Here is a 20744-nt window from a genome sequence, read left to right as displayed (position 1 = left end):
AAGTTTATTTCAAAACAAAAGGGCATTTTTTTTAAATAGTTTTCTCACGAACATGATCCCTTGTTAGATGCTCTAACTGTTGTGCTACAGTGTTGTGGACAATTGTACATTGTACATCACACCTGAATACCTCAATTCCATCTACTTTCTGCAGTGAAGCTAGTCTTCATTTTGGCATGGCTACATATAGTCTACAATGTTGTTGCATAAATTTCCATGGAGTCTGTGGCCATAAAGAACATTTTTCTTCTTTTATAAAATATAATAATGAATGAATGGGCATCTAATTTCATTTAAATTCCAAATAATACTTGAATTTTCATTACCTAAAGTTTCTTTATTTTCTTTGGTTATCATATTTATGACGATTGGAAACTCTTCAAATAAGAAACATTAATCCAATGATTTGGCTGGTAGTAAGATTGTGTCCTGAAAAGAATAAGGGCTGCATTTGAGACTTAATTACTTTGGTTACAATATCTCTTCCTATCGATTTTTTAATTTGGCCCCTTTAGTTTTCTCCCTTCATTTCCTGAAGATGCTGACACAGGTATAGGTAGGGTTTAATAGGATAGGGTCTAATGGGATCAGGTCTAATGGGGTAGGATCTAATGGGGTAGGATCTAATGGGATAGGGTCTAATAGGGTAGGAGCTAATGGGGTAGGATCTAATGGGGTAGGTCTAATAGTGTATGATCTAATGCGGTAGGATCCTAATGCGGTAGGATCTAATGGGATAGGATCTAATGGGATAGGGTCTAATAGGATAGAATCTAATGGGATAAGGTCTTATATGGTAGGATCTAATGGCATAGGATCAAATGGGATAAGCTCTAAAAAGGTAGGATTTAATAGAGTAGGGTGTAATGGTATATGATCTAATAGGGTAGGATCTAATGGGGCAGGAGCTAATGGGGTAAGATCTAATGGGATGAGGTCTGATGGGGTAGGATTTAATGGAGTAGGGTTTAATGGGGTACAAGCTAAGGGGTAGGATTTAATGGGATAGGTCTAATTGGGTAGGCCTAATGGGGTAGTATCTAAGGGGTAGGGTCTACTGGTGTGTCTAATGGGGTAGGGTCTAAAGGGAATGCTCTAAAGGGGTCTGGTCTAATGGGAAACGGTCTAAAGGGGTATGCACTATTGGGATAGGGACTAAGGGGCAAGGATCTATTATTGGCTATCCCTTGCAGGCGAGGATGATTGTCTTCCCTGAGTCCAAAGATGGCCGATGAGGCCGATTAGGGATCTACAGACTATGACATGTAGGGCATTTGTTGTCATGTGGGATGTCTGGTCATGGATTATTAGTTTGGGTCATGGCTTGTTCTTTTCGCTGCTCTCACTTTTCCTCTTCATTTTGTCGCCGTTGGGTCTCAGAATGTTGGGAACCTTCCCACAGACTCTGCCTCCATCTGGTTCAGTCCTGGGCGATGGTCTCCCAAGAGTTGATGTCAATGTTGCATTTCTTCATGTTGGCTTTCAGCACATCCTTGAATTGCTTCTTCTCTCCTCCTCTGGTGCGTCTGCCCTGACTGAGCTGGGAGAAGACCTGCTTTGGGAGCCTGGTATCTGATGGCATAGGAACATACCAACCCAATGAAGCTGATGGAAGATAATCATAGCTTTGTTTCTTTTGAGACCTGCTTGTGAGAGGACAGTGTTGTTGATGTGCCTGTCCTCCCACTTGATATGTAGGATCTTCTGCAGGCAGCTTTGATGAAATGTCTCCAGTGTTTTGAGGTGCCTCCTATTCATTGTCCATGTTTCAGCCCAGTACTGTAAGGTAGGGATCATGATTGCATGGTAGACGATGAGCTTAGTTTCCGTTTTGATGTCATGATCTTCAAACACTCACTTCCTCAGGTGGCCAAAGGCTGTACCAGCAGATTTCAGGCGATGCTGGATTTCTTCGTCAATATCAGCCTTCTGTGAAAGATAACTTCCAAGATACTGGAAGTGTTCCACATTTTCCAGGCACTCAACATGTATCCTAATCAATGGGGCTGGGCTGTGTGCATTTGTGGCTTGCTGATGGAGGACTTTGTTCTTCTGAATGTGAAGTGTAAGTCCCATCTTCTCATATGCCTCAGTAAATATGTTGTCCATTCTCTGAAGATCTGTTTCTGACACAGCATTCACTGCAGCGTCATCTGTGTATTGGAGCTCAATGACTGAAGTCAGGGTGGTCTTAGTTTTTGATTGGAGTCGCCCAAGATTAAATAGTTTACCGTCTATTCGATAAAGAAACTGCACTCCAGCATGGAGTTCATCTCTAGTCAGATGGAGCATGGCTGCTAGGATGCTCAAAAAAATAGTTGGGGCAATGATACAACCTTGTTTAACTCCTGTCTTGACCTCAAAGGAGTCAGTAATGGATCCATTGCTAAGGATCACTGCTTGCATATCATCATAAAGCAAGTGAACGATGGTGATGAATTTTGGAGGACATCCTTACTTCAACAGAATCTTCCAGAGTGCCTCACGATTTACAGAGTCGAAGGCCTTTGTCAAATCAAGAAATCTAATGGGGTAGGATCTAATGGGATAAGACCTAATGGGGTAGGATTTACTGGAGTAGGATTTAATGGGGTATGATCTAAGGGGTAGGAGTTAATGGGATAGGTCTAATTGGGTAGGTCTAATGGGGTAGTATCTAATGGGTAGGGACTAATGATGTAGGATCTAATGGGAATGCTCTAAAGGGAATTCTCTGAAGGGGTATGATCCAATGGTATAGGGACTAATGGGGTATGGTCTAGTGGGCTAGGGTCTAATGGGGTATTGGTCAATGGGGCAGGTTCTAATCGGGTATGGTCTAATGGGGTATTGATTAATGGGGCAGGTTCTAATCGGGTATGGTCTAATGGGGTATTGGTTAACGGGGTAGGTTCTAATCGGGTATGGTCTAATGGGGTATTGGTTAACGGGGTAGGTTCTAATCGGGTATGGTCTAATGGGGTATTGGTTAATGGGGTAGGTTCTAATCGGGTATGGTCTAATGGGGTATTGGTTAATGGGGTAGGTTCTAATCGGGTATGGTCTAATGGGGTATTGGTTAACAGGGTAGGTTCTAATCGGGTATGGTCTAATGGGGTATTGGTTAATGGGGTAGGTTCTAATAGAGGTGTTCATTATTCTGCCATTAACACTCTATCTGGACTAATGCCTTGTCTTCTGCTGCAACTATTAGCACTCCCATTGCCTTTTGTTCCATGACATCTTTGTGAATTAATCTCTTCTGCCCTCCACCCTGTCACACACCTTCCCTTTTGTTCTTCTTCCCCCTTCCCCCTTTCACTTGCTCAAAGCCTATTACATTTCTAACCTTTGCCAGTTCTGATGAAAGGTCACAGACCTGAAACATTAACTCTATTTCTCTCTCCACAGCTGCTGCCAGACCGGCTGAATATTTCCAGCACTTTCTGTTTTTATTTCAAATTTCCAGCATCTGCAGTATTTTGCTTTTATTTTAAGGTATGGTCTAATGGAGTATTGATTAATGGGCACTGGCTGTCTGCTTGCAACCTTGCCTAAGTGATCATTCATGAGAGCTTCAACAGTCTAGTCAACGATGATGGGTATTATGGTTAAACCAAATCCTGGCCTTAGCCAATGTCTGCACACATGGGCCTTCTCATAGAAGTCACAGGAGTGAGAACCTTGGAGAATTTTCTCCACCTTTTCCAACTGTAACACATCTCCAACCCTAGCGCACCCCTCCCCCACCTCCCCCCTCCCACCCCTCAGCATCTTCCGCACTATAATCAGCTAACAGGAGTCTTTTTAGCTGCTCATTTCTGTGCCTATCATTAGTGGATCACAGGAATGGGATGTAGAATTGCTTTAGTATAAGCAATACAAAATAAAGTTACTTAAGGCTCATGGTCACATTTAATAGTTTTCATTCTTTGACCCTACTGCAGCAGTAGCAGTGGCGGCAGATGCAGCAATTATGACATTGCAGTGGTGGTGCTGACTTGAGTTAATGTGCAAACGTGCATGCTACTTCCAAGTACAGCAAACTGCTCTGCGGGACTCACATCTATTTACTTCCTTCATTTGCTGCTAAAAATTACATTCTATGGGGGACTACATGTTGATTGTGTTAGCAGTGATTAACACCATGGAGTCTGCCCTCTGCAAATGGGCGCTCTGAAAACAGCTATCAAATGATGGGCCGGTGCCTTATGCTCATTTCCCATGCGTCTTTTTGACAGGAAGCAAGTGGAAAGGGATGGGTGTGATCTGAGGACTGTTTTGAAGGGCATCATTCACTCAAGACAGACCTAATGACAGTAACAGCGTAGGCAGGCGTCAGTTTTATCTGAGAAAAAAAAAAGTGAAGTAAACATATGGATTATTTGGCATCACTGGTAACATGCTGCCTTTGTGTTCTCCTTTAATGAAAATCAAATCCTTTTATGCTTTCTTTTAACTTTTCGTTTGCTGACTGAAGTAAACTTGAAGCTGTAAGTTTCTCTTAGACCAAACATGCTTTATTCTAAACTAGGGTAACCGATTATTTGAAGCCCTCATTATGATTTTTGCTTGGATTCACATAAACAATAAAAGTAATTAACCCCAGCAAGTCTGTAGAAATGATTTTCTCTCTGCTTTTCATTGGGAGGTATAGGAAAAAATACTAGTGTCTACTGATTAGTGAGTCAGTAACTAGAGGGCATCAATTTAAAATCGTCACTCACAAAAAGGTTGGAAGACTTTCTTTTTATCATGTAGAAACAGAAGCCATAAAGCTTTTTAAAAAAAGGAAGAAAGTGAATAAGTAAAATATATTTTCACAATTACAAGGATATAGAGAAAAGGCAGGGTAATGGGATTCATGATGTTAGCCGAGCTACAAATGAATGAATGGTCTCCTTATGTCCCATGGCTACATGATGTTGAAAGAAGTATTAAAATTAGAGTAATCAAGCTACTGAAATAAATAGCTTTATTTATGTGATATTATCTGTAACCTACTAAAAAGGGTAAAAACTGAAACACTTCAATCATGATCATCCTTCATCCCTCTTCCCTTATTTTCTTTCTGTCTTATCTTTTTTTTAACATTTTTCTACCTAATATAACTTCTTATTCGTTCTATCTTTATTATAAATTTAAACTCCTGGGAAAGATTTTCCATCCCCCAGGCATATTGGGCCACCTAGCCACAACAATTCGAGGAGAAGTGGACAATGTGGAGCACACACTAATAAAGGACCACACCCAGAACCGCGACAGGGTTCCCCTTGTCCTCACTTTCCACTTCACCAGCCTCCAGATCCAAAGGATCATCCTCCGCCACTTCCGCCACATCCAGCATGATGCCACTACCAAATGTATCTTCCCCTCCCTTCCCCTTTCAGCATTCCGAAGGGATCGTTCCCTCCACGACACCCTTGTCTGCTCCTCCATTACCCCCACCACCTCGTCCCCTTCCCACGACACCTTCTCCTGCAATCGTAGGAGGTGTAATACCTGCCCATTTACTTCCTCTCTCCTCACTATCCAAGGCCCCAAACATTCCTTTCAGGTGAAGCAGCAATTTACTTGTACTTCTTTCAATGTAGTATACTGTATTCGCTGCTCACAATGTGGTCTCCTCTACATTGGGGAGACCAAATGCAGACCGGGTGACTGCTTTGCAGAACACTTCCACTCAGTCCGAAAGCATGACCCCAAGCTTCCGGTTGCTGGCCATTTCAACACCACCACCATTCCCCCCACCACCCCCCCACCACCACCCCCGCTCTCATGCTCACATCTCTGTCCTGGGATTGTTGCAGTGTTCCAGCGAACATCAATGCAAGCTCAAGGAACAGCATATCATTTACCGATTAGGCAAACTACAGCCTGCCAGACTGAACATTGAGTTCAATAATTTCAGAGCATGATGGGCCCCCCTTTTTATTTTTTTTAAAGTTTTTTTTTCTTTTTTCTTTTTTCTTTGGTTATTTTATTTTAGGTTTTTTAGTGTGTTTAGTTTGTTTCTACTGTGCCTAGCCACTGTTTCTGTCTTTTAAAAAAAATAATTAATGTTTGTGCTTGGAGTGCTTTGTGCTTTACAGTCTATTCACACCCTCTCTGTACTAACGCTTTGTCTTTCACCACACCATTAACATACCGTTTGCCTTTGTTCCATGACCTTCTGGTCAGTTATTCTCTGTGACCTTGTCCTATCAAAACCTTCTCTTTTGTTATCTCTTGCCCCACCCCCACTTTACTTGCTTAAAATCTTTTACATTTCTAATATTTGCCAGTTCTGAAGAAGGGTCACTGACCTGAAACGTTAACTCTGCTTCTCTCTCCACAGATGCTGCCAGACCTGCTGAGTATTTCCAGCATTTCTTGTTTTTATTTCAGATTTCCAGCATCTGCAGTATTTTGCTTTTATTATACACCCAATATTCCTCTAGTTGTCATCTTCAGGTAATATCCCAGGTGCAAGGACAGGAAAATCTACATCCCTTGGTTTAGCTTCATTTTGAGCAATGTGAATTATGATCCAGCATGCACTGCCTGAAAGATTGGCAGAAATAGAATCCATAGTAACTTTCAAAAGAGAATTGAATATATGCTGGAAAAGGAAAAATTTGCAGGAGCTATAGAAAAAAAAGGAGGGGCAGTAGGACTATTTGGATAGCTGTTCTAAGGAGCTGGCACAGGGGTAATGGGCCGAATGGGCTTATTCTGTGCTGTAAGTTTCTATGACCTCCTTCCCCTCAGCTTAACAAACCAAACTAGTGACTCCAATTCTTGTAGGTCATTTCACTCTAACCTGGGGCTGCAGTATGTTTGTGCCATTTCAAAAATAGGTTTTCCAGATGAATTGCCATGATTTTAACCTAACCCTCTAGTGGAGTAGAGTCGGGCACCCCTTTGCAACCTGCCCCATTTTACTGTCTGACATCAATGCAGAGTCAATTCAGGTGGGGGTGTGGAATGAGTATCCAATCCAAACCAGCCCACAGGGTTAGATTAAATTCAGTCTAAATATGTAAATTTGTTATACTAATGCATAAAATAAATACCGTTAAACAGTATTCTATAAATTTCTACTAGGAATTAGAACATGGCAGAACTGGATGACACAGTGTGTAGAGCACTGTACTTGCACTTCATCTGATGAGTTGATAGTTTCCTCTCTCTGTTACCTGTAAACATCTTCTATCAAACCAGTTTGGACAGTTTCAATCCATTAGCTCAATACTAATTGACATCGAGTCATAGAGTCATTTACGGCATAGAAGGAGGCCATTCAGCCCGGAGAGCACATGCTGGCTCTCCGCAGAGCTATCCAGTCAGTCCCATTCCCCTGCTCAATCCCCGTAGCCCTGCAAGTTTATTTCCTTCAAGTGTCCATTCAATTTCCTTTTGAAATCATTGATTGTCTCCGTTTCCACCACCCTCGTGGGCAGCGAGTTCCAGGTCATTACCACCTGCTGCGTAAAAAAGTTCTTCCTCACACTTCCCCTGCATCTCTTGCCCAAAACCTTCAATCTGTGTCCCCTAGTCCTTGTACCATCAAATAATGGGAACAGTTTTTCCTTGTATATCTCATCTCAGTCTGTCATAATCTTGTACACCTCTGTCAAATCTCCCTCAATCTCCTTTGTTCCAAGGAGAATAAATCCAGCTTTTCCAACCTAACCTTGTAACCAAAATTCCCTAATCCCTGGAATCATTCTGGTAAATCTCCTCTACATCCTCTCAGGACCCTCACATTCTTCCTAAAGTGTGGTGACGAGAACAGAACACAATACTCTCGTTGGGGCCTAAACAAAGCTTTATAAAGTTTCAACATAACTTCCCTGCTTTTGTACGCTGTGGGGGGAATTTTATGCTCTCTCCCATGGTGGGTTTGGAGGAATGGAGAGCATAAAATCTGGTGGGATGGTGGCAGGGGGTTCCCGCCACCATCCCGCCTCTGCCAAAATTTAGTCCAGGATGGGAAAGCCTGTGCAGCAGGCAGTTAAGAAGGCAAATGGTATGTTGGCCTTCATAGTGAGAGGATTTGAGTACAGGAACAAGGATGTCTTGCTGCAATTATACAAGGCCTTGGTGAGACCACATCTGGAGTATTGTGAGCAGTTTTGGTCTCCTTATCTGAGGAAGGATGTTCTTGCTGTGGAGGGAGTGCAGAGAAGGTTCACCAGACTGATTCCTGGGATGGCAGGACTGACGTATGAGGAGAGATTGGGTTGATTAGACTTGTATTCGCTAGCGTTTAAAAGAATGAGAGGGGATCCTCATAGAACCATACAAAATTCTAACAGGACTGGACAGACTAGATGCAGGAAGGATGTTCCCGATGGCTGGGGAGTCCAGGACGAGGGGTCACAATCTAAGGATAAGGGTAAGGCATCTAGGACTGAGATGAGGAGGGATTTCTTCACCCCCAGAGTGGTGGACCTGAGGAATTCTCTGCCACAGAAAGCTGTTGAGGCCAAATCATTAAATATATTCAAGAAAGAGTTAGATATAGTTCTTAGGGCTAAAGGAATCAAAAGATAAGGGGAGAAAGTGGGAACAGGGTACTGAGTTTGGATGATCAGCCATGATCGTATTGAATGGCGGTGCAGGCTCAAAGGGACAAATGGCCTACTCCTGCTCCTATGTTTCTATGAACGGCTTGCCTGTCCTGCTGCCAATTGAGGCCCTTAACTGGGCAATTAACCCTAATTAAGGGCTTCTTCCCAACACAGCCGCTATTAGCCATGCAGTGGGTGGCCCTGTCACTGCACAAGAAGGACGGCGTGATCAACTTTGTGGGCTGCTTCCTGCTTCAGGGGTTAATTCTCTCGTTAAAAGGCATGAACAAGGGACCCAGCTTTGGGAAGTGGAGATACGGCTGAGGGCCACCCTCCTGCCCTTGCTGCCGACCACCCCTCTCCTGTGACCTCCACCCCGCAAGACCCCTCCCGCCCTGATCTACCTGAGACCTTGGTCCAGCGACGATCCGTGGCCTCCAGTCACCTCAAGCAGCAGCCACCACCCCCGCTGATTGGCCATCAGTTCTCCAAAGGCAGGACTTCCGGCAATGGCATCCTAGATCCTATGGAAGGCCTGCCGCTGTCTACTTGATTAGCACAAATTTCGTTGGGTCTTCCAGAAGAGAGGTGACGCAGGGATCTCGGCATAAGGTTCTCTGGATGTCGAGCCCCCCACTGCCAGGATAAAATTTCCCCCTATGCCTCTATTTATGAAGCCCAAGATCTCATATGCTTTACTAACCACTCTCTCAATATGTCCTGTCACCTTCAAAGATCGATGCACATGCGCCCCCAGATTCCTCTGTTCCTGCACATTCTTTAGGACAGTGCCATCCCAGGACCATTAGCCAGGAGATGAGGAACGTTAAATAATTTTTTATTCCATCTCAGACGGCCAAGAAATATTCACACTTTTTTTTTTAAGAGATCCCACAGCACCATTTCAAGGAAAATCAGGGAATTCTCCCAGTGTCCAGGCCAACATTCATCCCTCAGCCAACATCACCAGAATAGATTACATTGCTGTTTGTGGGAACTTGCTGTGCGTAAATTGTCTGCCGTGTTTTCCACATTACAACAGTGACCAGATTTCAAAAGTACTTAATTGGCTGTAAAGTGCTTTGGGATGGTCTGAGGTCACGAAAGGCGTTATAGAAATGCAAGTTCTTTCTTTCTGGGATTGCAGCTGATTGCCAACCAGGAACTCCAGTTGTTGAACCAATGTCAGGTGGATGTCAACCATGATGCATTCCACATGAGCAGTCTGACAACATTCGTGACTCTAACGATGAAAGTTGATTCCTTTGACGGCAACTGTTGCCCATCGAGCTCGACCCCGTATAACTGAGCACATTCAGGAGAGAAAATCAGAAAGTCATGTTTAAAAACACGTGGTTCTTTTTAAGGAAATCATTCAGACGACACTTGACTAATTAGAAGAAAGATGAAGATGACTTACTTCGGTTTAATATCTCACCTGAAAGACAGCACAGCATTCCCTCAGTACTACACTGGAAAGAATAATAGGCTGCCAATCCCCAATCACCCTGCGCTGAAGGTGAAAATAACCCCAAGTATATATCTGGTCCAAAGTTCAACACAAACCTTATCTAGTTGTCTCAGTGTTTTGAAAGCAAGGGCTTGAAAATGATGCATAGAACTTGAGAAAATATTATCTGGAAAATAGGGACAGGAGAAAAGATGGTTAATACACTGACACAGTTGTTAAGACGTTCTCCATTGACTGAACTTCAAGGTAGCATTTTACATCAAATTAGTTTATTATAGGAACGGTCAAAGAATTACAAGAAGAGTGTCCAATTCTGATAGGTTCATAAGTATTCTCGCTGACTCTATTTGGGTATTCTCACTGACACAATGGGTAGCAAACCAACACTGTCAATACTCTTTTCTAAAGACTAGCATTTGTGCCACCATCCTGTATTGTTAACAATGTCTTTCTTCCCAGTTTGTTCCAATCCTCTCCTGCATTTGCTGAGTCTTGATGGGGTACATATCTCTGTCAGCTCACAGCTTTCTGGTACTTCTCTCCAGTACCCATTATTTATGGTTGAGCATTGACAGTTGTTACAACACTTAACTAAGGGCATCTCTGTCGAGCATGGTTCTGAGTTCCCCCAAAATCCACACGTATGCATTTTTCTTCAGGGAACAGAGGGAGGGATACTGACTACAACTTCCATTTGTATAATTTCATTAACATAGTAAAAGATTCCAAGGTGCTTTACAGGAGAGCAGTCAGACAAAATTTGACACTGAGCCACATAAGATGATACTAGAACAGGTGACTAAAAGCTTGGCCAAAGAGGTAGGTTTTAGGAAGCATCTTAACAGGGCAGAGAGAGCTGGAGACGCTTAGGGAGGGAATTCCAGGGTTAGGGCCTAGGCAGCTGAAGCCACGACTGCTAACTGTGGGGCAATGGAAACTGGGGATGCGCAAGAGGGCGGAATTAGAGGAACACAGAGATCTCAGAGGGTTGCAGGCTGGAGGGGGTTTACAGAGATCCTGAACAAGTCCTGAATAAATCAAATGTTCAATTTTATAATGGCAGTCTCAAACCTGTTATTTTGTGACAGTATTCCAATAATTGTTATGCCTCTACCCATACCTGTTCTCCAGTTGGACAGGTTTTTCCTTCGTATAACAGCAGGGAAAGAATGCGCCCTGATGGACAGGAGAAGCTGTAGGACTGTTGGAATGACGTCATAAAATAGCAAGTTTGACATTGAGTTATAAAATTGACCATCTGATTTCCTCACAATTTGTTGGCATGCTGGTGGTATATTTTCTTGTTGCTTTCATTTAGTCGCAATTTACAATGCGGCGAGGACATCATTTCTCTGTAAGATATATCAAAAAAATATTTTGCCCACAGTCCTTTTTTCTCTCACCTTGTGGTTCCAAAAACTGCTTTGGTGGCAGGCACAGTTAGAATTACACGTGAATGGGTTTAAGGGGAAAAAAAGCACATTGATAATGGTTAAAGATTGAAAGGAAGCAGTAATGTAAGCAAGTAACATTTTTTTTTGTTTCGGCAGAGTGAGCACTTTGTGGCCAGAAGCAGTATCAATATACATCGCAACTCTTAATCCCTATCGCAAATAACTTCCAGATGCACTATTCACCACCATCAGTCTGCTGGACCTGCCCTTCACAGATGGCACTCTATGAGGGGGGTCTGTGAGCAACATCGGGAGCATTTTACTAATCGTTCATTTCCAATCTTCCTGAAGGGGAACTTTTTATTCATAAAATCTTTTTCATCTCTGTCTCTTTGATTAGAAGAGGAGATAATCACTAAGTCATGTGCTCTCATGAGAGGGGACAAAGAAAAGGGATTGGTAGGGGGTCAGTTTTTAACATGTGCTTGACTGGAAGGAAACAAATAACATTTAAAAAAAGCGCTGAACAATGAGAGTCTTAACTGGTTCCAGTTGAGCATGAGCAGCAGAGGAGGGCATGAATAGAAAAATATAGGATGGATTGGGCATGCATGGCAAGCCGAACTAATTCTCTTCTCTCACTTGCAGCCATTACTGTTGGAAATGTGAGCTCAGCAATTGAAAAAGTTACGTTCAGCTAACTTACATAAGTAGGACAGTGAAGGATAAGCCTAAAATCTTCAAAGAGCAGATACTTTCTTTGTTGTGTCAAATCAGTAAAATAAAAGTGTCTAGTGTGTACAGCATTTTCATTTGCAGTCACTAAGTTAACCAACAAAAATACATTGTTATCCTTCATACAAAACATGCAAGGATAGTTCTTTTGGTTTAATGTTCTATCTGTATAAGAAGAGCAGGGCAGTTCTCCCCTGTGTCCTAGTCTATATTTATCCTTTAACCACCAAACATCATACAAACAGATTATCTAGTCATTATTTCATTGTTTGTGGGAGCTTGCTGTGTGCAAATTGGCTGCTGCATTTTCCTACATTGCAACAGTGACTTCAAAAAGCTTCATTGGCTGTAAAGCTCCAGGAACATCCTGAGGTTGTGAAAGGTTCTTTGGAATAGAAGTCTTTCTTCTCTATCTTTAGCTTGTTCCCAAATAGCTTTGAAAACATTATAAATGAAAGGTAACAGATAGCTGATTAAAAAGCTCTGATGAAGTCACCAACCACTGAGCAAAACTTTTGACTGTTCATGAACATCAACAGAACTGCTGCCAAGATCTATTTCCTGTCTTAACTTCACACCCAGCAACTTGTTATTTGTCGACTAGAAGCTGTATACTTAAAGTTTATTTTCTACTTCCATTAGTATATCTCGTTGGCATCTTTAGTGTGGTTGCATGCTGGAGGTGATATAATGTACATGAAATAATAATACTTCTGTTAGGACCTGTATGGTAACGTATGACATGTGACTGTTGTTTTACAGGGTTTTTTTGTTTTCTATTTGTCTCTTTTTTCCTATGTCTCTCAAATGTAATGATTATGCAGTGTTACAGTTTCTTGGCTACTTTTTACTAATTCAGATCTATACAGTGAATGCTAGAAAGCTTTCCAGTCCCATCTTGTTCTTATGAAAAATAAAGTTTAATGCCTTCCTGATGGGTATTTGTGACCTTCATTGGCTCCCCATCCAGCAACATTACAGGTTTAAAATTCTCATCCGTGTGTTCACATCCATCCCTGGCCTCACCCCCATCCTCCAGCCCTATCTCTATAACCTCCTCCAGCCCGACAATCCTCCGAGAACTCTGCATTCCTCCAATTCTGGAGTCTTATGCATCCCCAATTTCCTTCACCCATCACTGGTGGCTGTGCCTTCAGCTGCCTAGGCTCCAAGCTTTGGAATTTCCTCCCTAAACCTCTTTGCCTCTCTACCTCTCTCTCCTTCTTTCACTCCCTCCACCACTATTCATCCTAGCTACAGTGTGTAACATCTACAAGATGCACTGCAGCAACTCGCCAAGGCTCCTTCAACAGCACCTTCCAAACCTCTGACCTCTACCAGCTAAAAGAACCAGGGCAGCAGGTGGGAACACCATCATCTGGAAGTTCCCCTCCAAGCCACACATCATCCTGACTTCGAAATATATAACCATTCCTTCATGCTGCTGCGTCAAGATCCTGGAACTCCTTCCCTAATAGCAGTGTGGGTGTACGTACACCCCATGGACTATATATGAATTAGGAGCACATGGCACCCAGATCAAAGATCCTTTTGAAAATAGGGTGCAAGGTTGTAACACCTAAAGGACAATGGATTTCACTGTCCCAGGGGCTCTAAAATGCAGAGTTCAGTTGCAATTTTTAACACCTGGAAACAAAGGAAGGCCCAGGTGGTTTTGCTATGGTTAGACTTATGGTCTCTGAGAATTGTCAAAGGCAAACGACTATTGTCTTTTCATTTGATAAATCTAAGAGGCTTTCTTAGGTCTGAGGCTGAAAGGGAAGAAACGAAGACCAGCGGTCAGCTGCACAGCCTAAAGAGAGACAGAGAGAGAGAGAGAGAGAGACACCAGTGGGCTATTTCTGGTGAAAGAGCTGCTCTCAGATCACCAATACAGCAAAAGGCTGCTAAGATTTGAACCCAGTTTGAAGACACGAGGTTTGAGGAGGAGAAAAAAACCAACAGGGTCACCAGAGATTGCCTTATTAATGGAAGTCCAAATGAATGTGCTCAGAAGAAGTCAATGAAGAGGACATTGGCTTTGAGAAGGACACTGGGAAATCCAACCTGTTGCAGCTGGGAGGTGTTTGCAACTTTTGACTGTGTAACGTATAAATGTGGGGCTGGATTTTATGGAACCCCCCGAGATGGGGTCAGAGACAGGGAGCCCATAGAATCATGACAGTGACGGGGGCGGAGGGCCTATCGCTGCCCCATTGTCAAGCAATTTTGCTGGGAGCGGGACAGGCTGACGATGGCTTTCCCTCCTAGAGGCCAATTGAACATAAGAACATAACAACTAGGAACAGGAGTAGGCAATACAGCCTCTCGAGCCTGCTCCGCCATTCAATACGATCATGGCTGATCACATCTCGGCCTCAACTCCACTTTCCTGCCCGTTCTCCATAACCCTTCAACCCATTTCTAATTAAAAATCTGTCTATCTCCTCCTTAAATTTACTCAATGTCCTGGCATCCACCCCACTCTGGGGTAGTGAATTCCACAGATTCACAACCCTTTGAGAGAAGTAATTTCTCCTCATCTCTGTTTTAAATCTGCTACCCCTTGTCCTAAAACTATGATCTCGCATCCTAGATTGCCCCACAAGAGGAAAAATCCTCTCTATGACTACTTTGTCAATCCCCTTAATCATCTTATATACCTCAATGAGATCACCTCTCATTCTTCTAAACTCCAGAGAGTAAAGGCCTAAACTGCTCAATCTCTCTTCATAAGACAAACCCCCCATCTCTGGAATCAATTTAGTGAACCTCCTCTGAACTGCCTCCAATGCAACTACATCCCTTCTAAAGTAAGGGGACCAAAACTGTACACAATACTCCAGGTGTGGTCTCACCAATGCCTTGTACAGTTGCAGCAACACTTCCCTGCTTTTATATTCTATTCCTTTAGCAATAAATGCCAAAATTCCATTTGCCTTCCTTATCACCTGCTGTACCTGCAAATTAGTTTTCTGCAATTCATGCACGAGGACACCCAGATCCCACTGCACCGAAGCATTCTGAAGTTTCTCTCCATTTAGATAATAATTTGCCTTTCTATTCTTCTGACCAAAATGGATAATCTCACACTTATCCACGTTAAAATCCATCTGCCAAATTTTGGCCCATTTATCTAATCTATCCATATCCATTTGTAGATTTCTTATTTCTTTATTGCAACTTACTATCCCACCTATTTTAGTGTCATCTGCAAATTTGGCTATAGTATCTTCTATCCTTGCATCCAAGTCATTAATATAGATTGTAAATAGTTGGGGTCCGAGGACCGAACCCTGTGGCACCCCACTAGTTATATCTTGCCAACCAGAAAAAGACCCATTTATCCTGACTCTCTGTTTCTGTTGGTTAGCAAATCCTCTATCCAAGCTAATAAATTGCCCCTAACCCCATGGGAACTTACCTTGTCATAGAGTCATAGAGTTATACAGCACAGAAACAGGCCCCTTGGCCCATCCTGTCTGTGCCAGCCATCACCTAACTATTCTAATTCCATTTTCCAGCACTTGGCCCATAGCCTTGTATGCTATGGCATTTCAAGTGCTCATCTAAATACTTCTTAAATGTTGTGAGGGTTCCTGCCTCTACCACCACTTCAGGCAGTGCGTTCCAGATTCCAACCACCCTCTGGGTGAAAAACCTTTTCCTCAAATCTCCTCTAAACCTCCTGACCCTTACCTTAAATCTATGCCCCCTGGTTATTGACCCCTTTGCTAAGGGAGAAAGTTTCTTCCTATCTAACCTATCAATGCCCCTCATAATTTTGCATACCTCAATCAGGTCCCCTTTCAGCCTTCTCTGCTCCAAGGAAAACAACCCTAGCCTTTTCAGTCTCTCTTCATAGCTGAAATGCTCCAGCCCAGGCAACATCCTGGTGAATCTCCTCTGCACCCTCTCCAGTGCAAGCACATCCTTCCTATAGTGTGGTGTCCAGAACTGTACACAGTACTCCAGCTGTGGCTTAACTAGCTTTTTATACAGCTCCATCATAACCTCCCTGCTCTTCTATTCTATGCCTCTTCTAATAAAGGCAAGTATCCCATATGCGTTCCTAACCACCTTATCTACCTGTGCTGCTGATTTCAGTGATCTATGGACAAGTACACCAAGGTCCCTCTGACCCTCTGTACCTCCTAGGGTCCTACCATCCATTGTATATTCCCTTGTCTTGTTAGTCCTCCCAAAATGCATCACCTCACACTTCTCAGGATTAAATTCCATTTGCCACAGCTCCGCCCATCTTACCAGCCCATCTATAACGTCCTGTAATCTAAGGCTTTCCTCCTCACTATTTACGACACCACCAATTTTCGTGTCATCTGCGAACTTACTTATCATATCTCCTATATTCATGTTGAAATCATTAATGTACACTACAAACAGCAAGGGTCCCAGCACCAATCCCTGTGGTACACCACTGGCCACAGGCTTCCACTCGCAAAAACAACCCTCGACGATTTCCCTCTGTTTCCTGCCACCAAGCCAATTTTGAATCCAATTTGCCAAATTGCCCTGGATCCCATGGGCTCTTACCTTCTTAACCAATCTCCCAATCGGGACCTTATCAAAAGCCTTACTGAAGTCCATGTAGACTACATCAACTGCCTTACCCTCAACTATACATCTAGTCACCTCCTCGAAAAATTCAATCAAGTTAGTTAGACACGATCTCCCTCTGGCAAAGCCATGCTGACTATCTCTGATTATTCCCTGTTTCTCCAAGTGAAGATTAATCCTGTCTCTCAGAATTTTTTCCAATAGTTTCGCAACCACTGATGTTAGCCTGTAATTACCTGGTCTATCCCCGGTACCACATTCGCTGTCCTCCAGTCCTCTGGCACCTCTCCTGTGGCCAGAGAGGATCTGAAAATTTGAGTCAGAGCCCCTGCTATCATCTCCCTTGCCTCACACAACAGCCTGGGATAAATATCATCTGGGCCTGGGGATTTATCCACTTTTAAGCCCGCTAAAGCATCTAATACTTCCTCCCTTTCAATGTTAATATGTTCAAGTCCTTCACAATTCCACCCCCACCCCCCACCGATCTCTACACCTACATCGTCGTTCTCCACACTGAAAACAGATGAAAATTAATCATTTAAAACCTCACCTATGTCCTCCGGCTCCACACACAGATTGCCACTTTGGTCCCTAATGGGCCCTACTCTTTCCCTGGTTATCCTCTTGTCCTTAATATACTTATAAAACGCCTTAGGATTTTCCTTTACATTGACCGCCAATGTTTTTTCATGTCCCCTTTTTGCTCTCCTAATTACTTTTTTAAGTACCCCCCTACACTTTCTATACTCTAATGCCTCTGCTGTTTTCAGTGCTCCGAATCTGCCATAAGCCTCCTTTTTTTTCTTGATCCAATACTCTATATCCCTTGACATCCAGGGTTCCCTGGACTTGATGGTCCTACCCTTGACCTTAATGGGAACATGTTGGCCCTGAACTCTCACTATTTCCTCTTTGAATGTCTCCCACTGGCCTGATGTAGACGTTCCTACAAGTAGCTGCTCCCAGTCCACTTTGGCCAGATCCTGTTTTATCAAATTGAAATTGGCCTTCCCCCAATTCAGTACCTTTATTTCTGGCCCGTCTTTGTCCTTTTCCATAACTACCTTCAATCTTACAGAGTTATGGTCACTATCCCCAAAATGCTCCCCTACTGATACTTCTACCACTTGTCCGGCTTCATTCCCTAGGATTAGGTCCAGTACTGTCCCTTCTCTTGTAGGACTTTCTACGTACTGGTTCAAAAAGCTCTCCTGTATGCATTTTAAGACCTCCTCCCCCTTTAAGCCTTTTGCACTAAGACTATCCCAGTTGATATTAGGTAAGTTGAAATCCCCTACTATTATTACACTCCCTGTGGTATCGAGTTCCACGTTCTCACCACTCTTTGGGTAAAGATGTTTGTTTCTGAATTCCTTATTTGATTTCTTGGTGGCTATCTTGTATTGTTGACCTTGAGTTTTGCTCTTCCCCACAAGTGGAAATATGTGTCTACTCTATCAAAACCTTTCATAATTTTAGAGACCTGCACTGGGTCACCCCTCAGTTTTCTCTTTTCAATAGAAAAGAGACCCAACCATTTCACCCTTTCCTGATAGCTATAACCTCAGTTCTGCTATCATCCTTGTGAATCTTTTTTGCGCCCTCTCCAGTGCCTCCAAAACCTTTTTATATACAGTGATCAGAACTGTATACACAGTGCTCCAAGTGCGGTCTCACAAAGGTTCGATACAAGTTTAGCAAAACTTCTCAACTTTTCAATTCTATCCCTCTAGAAATAAACCCTAGTGCTTAGTTTGCTTTTGTTACAGCCTTGTTAACCTGTGCTGCAACTCCATTACTTTCTCATAGCCCACTCCTCTGTTGTTAGGGCTTAGCTGTGTCACTCTTTTATGCACTACCTCCTGATATAAAATTGTCCTTTATATCTTTGGAGCTAAAACTGGACGTAGCACTCAAGGTTGTGGCCTGACGAGAGCACTGGCTAATTTCTGCATTACTCCTTTTAATTAGTACACTCCTCATACATCTATATAGTTCAGCATTTATTTAACTTTGTTAATTGCTGGTCTACAGTGCCAATTCTACTGATACCCATAAGTCTCTTTTAATGTCACCTTTAACTGCTTTGACTTCATTCATAATGTAAATATGTTGCCTGCTTTGCTTAAACTGAGGGCTGCAAGCACCGATGGAACAGTATTTTAGCACAGCCAGGAGTCAAGAGAAGAAACATGGACCCAGGGGTTGGGCGCAGAGGTCAGGGAGGATGTTGCAGAAATAAGAAACAAAAATCCCAAATGCTAGACAAGTTAGAATTTGTAGAATAAATGTTGCAGCATTGTCGTCAGTGCACCATTGCTGTTTTCTCTTAAGTTTTTCGACCTGCCCTTTCCACTGGTCAGCAATGTTTGTGAGTTTAACTTGCCAACTAAACCCATTTTGCACTGTGTGGCTAAAACTGGCAGAGATACCACACACTGTCTGTTTGAGTTGACTGTTCTAATGAGGCCATTACCAGCTGCTCAGACAAAACATTTCCAAATGCTCTAATGGGTCTGAGTGGCAGGCTGCCCTTGTACTGAAACACATGACCTTCTATTTAGATGTCAAGCCACTCAGCTGCTTGAGTTGCCAGCCTACTCATGGAAGCACGTTTAGTTTAGTTTAGTTTAGAGATACAGCACTGAAACAGGCCCTTCGGCCCACCAAGTCTGTGCCCACCATCAACCACCCACTTATACCAATCCTACACTAATTCCATATCCCTACCACATTCCCACCTGTCCCTCCCATCTATATATACTAGGGGCAATTTATATTGGCCAATTAACCTATCAACCTGCAAGTCTTTGGCATGTGGGAGGAAACCGGAGCACCCGGAGGAAACCCACGCAGACACAGGGAGAACTTGCAAACTCCACACAGGCAGTACCCAGAATTGAACCCGGGTCGCTGGAGCTGTGAGGCTGCAGTGCTAACCACTGCGCCACTGTGCCGCCCCGTTTAGTGAATACAATTTACTTCAGTGAGAAGCACCACTATATCTAAATGTTGCAACACTGCGGCTGCAACACTTTCCCAGTCTTTTCCCATAATACATCATTTTATACGGTATCAAGTAATGTAAAGAGAGCAAAATGTTTTGTTTTCCTCCTTATATCTCTCCACCTCTCTACCTCTCTCTCTGCTTCAGACACTCCTTAAAACCTACCTCTTTGACCAAGCTTTTGCTCACTTGTCCTAATATCTCCTGTCTCAATGGCAAACTTTGTCTGATAAAGCTCCTGTGAAGCACCTTGGGATGTTTTACTGTGTTAAAGGCACTGTATAAATGTAAATTGTTGTTGTTGTCTTTTTCCAGAATGTAAGTCATCTCTTTACATTAATGTAACTCTTTTTGTAATAATAGATGTGCATTTTCTCAGCTTTCAAAAATTACCTGATTTAATAGAAATTGGACAATGTAAGCAGCTACAGTCGCAGACAAGGATGATAATGTATTGGCCCTTGCTGGCCATTGGTACGACTAAAATATTTCTTTCCTAACTTTCTCTGAAGAATCTTTGTAAAAAAAAAGACTCGTATTTATACAATGCATTTTGCCACATCCTAAAGTGCTTTACAACCAATGAAGAACTTTGGAAGTGTAGCAATATGATAGTGACAAGACAATATGTTTTTTTGATGTTAATTGAGGGATGAATATTGGGCAGGACACTGGGGAGAACTCTCCAGCTCTTCCTCAAAATTGTGTCATGGGATCTTTGACGTCCACCTGAGAGGGCAGACCGGGCCTTGGATTAACGTCTCATCCAAACGGCGGCACTTCTGACAGTGCTGCACTCCCTCAGTACCGTGGCAGACAAAGGAAATGCTCACTATTAATAAATGTACAGAATGTCCGAACATTTTGAATGCCATGCAACGACATCCCAGCTGTAAGTTATATGGATCCTATAATAAGAAAAGGAAGCAAGAACTGACATTTATATAGCATCTTGCAACAGCCTCAGTATGTCCCAAAGCACTTTACAGCCAATGAAGTACTTTTTGACATGTATTCACTGT

This window comes from Heterodontus francisci, chromosome 5, assembly GCF_036365525.1.
Source record: "Heterodontus francisci isolate sHetFra1 chromosome 5, sHetFra1.hap1, whole genome shotgun sequence".
Classification (NCBI taxonomy): domain Eukaryota; kingdom Metazoa; phylum Chordata; class Chondrichthyes; order Heterodontiformes; family Heterodontidae; genus Heterodontus; species Heterodontus francisci.
The sequence above is the reverse complement of the archived record's forward strand: the minus strand, read 5'-3'. Positions refer to the sequence as shown.